Here is a 2,286-nt window from a genome sequence, read left to right as displayed (position 1 = left end):
AAAACATTGTGTCGATATTTTCGAAAACACTATATTGACATTTTCATCCAAAAACCCTAATTTGGTAGTTTATTTTTTTATCTTTTTCGATTTAATTAATAAAAATGAAAATTGCACGTGGCAAATTGTAGACCACAAGTTTTTTAAAATCTTATAGTCTTAAATTAGTTATAGTTAGCAATTAAATGATGAGTTAGCAACTGATCACTCCCATGTAATTATTGTTTATAAATTGGACATTTCAAACAATAATTATCATTAACTAAAAATTATGTATTTTCTTTTTTTCCCATGGAAACGCTACTTTAAAACCAAATGTTCTATTTTTTTTATTTTTTCTACAAGCATATCTTTTTTTGAGTTTTTTAATTATAAAAAACTCATTTATTCATTCTAAAAAACTCTTAATCTATAGCAGTCAATATAATTACTGGTGTATTCAAGGTTATCCAATATCTGTTTTTGCAATATGATCTGACATGAATAATCATTTTACTACTACAGAATTTGAATTTGAGTGTGAAACACGGCCTTGACTTGGGTGTGGACAGCAGTGGACTGAAATCACTGAATGAATGAGACTGGAGTGGATAAGGACAGAGAAAGAAGTCAAGAAAGAGAGATTGTTGTTTAAATGCGATTAAAATAGTGAAAATGAATGACACGATCAATAAAAAAAGCCTTTTTTTCCGATTCATTTTGGCTTTATCGATCTGTTTATTAAGAATTAAGATGCAGTCATTTACAGCCTTCTTACTTTACTTTCTCTTACTTTATTCTCTTTATTTTATTCATTTTATACTTTATTATTTTTACCTTTTCCTCTCTCTTACTTTTTTTATCTATTTATTTAACACATCCAACATTTCTTTCCAAAACTCTGTGCCGCAAAATTTCGCATCAACTATAAAGAAACGAAGAAAGTAATCAGGGACGGAACCAGACACGCAAACTAGCCGGTGCTGAAATTTATTAAAATAAAATATTTAAAATAATAATAAAAATATTCAAAGTGTAATTAAATATATATAAATATACTTAATTTGATTTTTTTTTGTTCGATTTTGTAAAATGAGATCGAACAAAAAAAATTGCAATCAAATTAAAAAAATTACTACTATCTTATATGGAATATGAAAATAATTATTCATGAATATAAAAAAATTCAAAAATTAAGTTGAATGAACTATTAGAAATACATCTATAAAAAAGGTATAATAATAAAATTAATTTAGATGTTGTAATTTTGTTATTTGTCATTTAATTTGATTTTATGTAATAATATTTTATTTGTTATGTATTCTTATTATAATTTAAGTGAATCCAGTTAAATTCAAAAGAATGTTAATTAAAAATGATGCCTTTTACTATTAAGTGCTACAATTATTTAAATAAAATAAATTAATTATCCCAATAACTAAGATCATTTATTTACTTTTGTAAGAGTAATGGATTAATGACTGAAATCATTTATTTAAAATTTGACTAAATAAATCCAAACCCATTTAAAAAAAGCCCGATTAACTAAAACCTAATGAAACGCCGCTATCTTCTTCCTCAATTTGTAAAAATTAATCTCTCCTTCCAATCTGCATTATTTCTTCTATCTTCTTCTTCGATGCGGTTTGTATTTCAAGTAATTTTCAAGTGACGTTATTCATTCTTCTTCTCTCGGCTGGGTAATGGGTCCGGCGCCGGCCAAGCCCCCGCTGGAGCGGCGGCTTGGCCAATGCTGGCTCCTTCCCTGGGAGTAATTTTTTTCGTGACGATAAATTAATGAATATGCATGATGCACGCATCGTGCTATTGGCATGAAAGGGCCACTTGTGCTGCAAGGTGGCTAACTCATCGAACGCGTGAGTTACGTTGCATGAAACGGCATGCCCATGCACGGTGCGTTCACATTGGACCGTATGCCTTATTCCACCGTTGTTGATGCCCTTATATTACTTGGAGAATGAAAATTGATCATATTGGTTCTTTAATAAAAACCAATATATTTGTCCACGTAAACAAGAAGATTTAGACTGTTAGATAGTAGGAGTAATTTATTAGCTGATATATTATTAAAATTCGAAATATGATGGGATTAAATTAATATAAATATGTTAAACAAAGCGAAAAAAGAATTTCAAAATACCAATGAAAATTGTACTCACAAAATAAGTGCACAAACTATTCACATTACAATTGGCAAAGAAGAAAAACAAAAACATTGTTTGGGTGAGGGAATCAGCGCGGATATAGGTCAGTAATAGAGGCGTCATTTCGCGAGGAACGTCGAGA

Source organism: Salvia hispanica, chromosome 1 (genome assembly GCF_023119035.1).
Source record: "Salvia hispanica cultivar TCC Black 2014 chromosome 1, UniMelb_Shisp_WGS_1.0, whole genome shotgun sequence".
Taxonomy (NCBI): Eukaryota; Viridiplantae; Streptophyta; class Magnoliopsida; order Lamiales; family Lamiaceae; genus Salvia; species Salvia hispanica.
Note: the sequence above shows the minus strand (reverse complement) of the source record.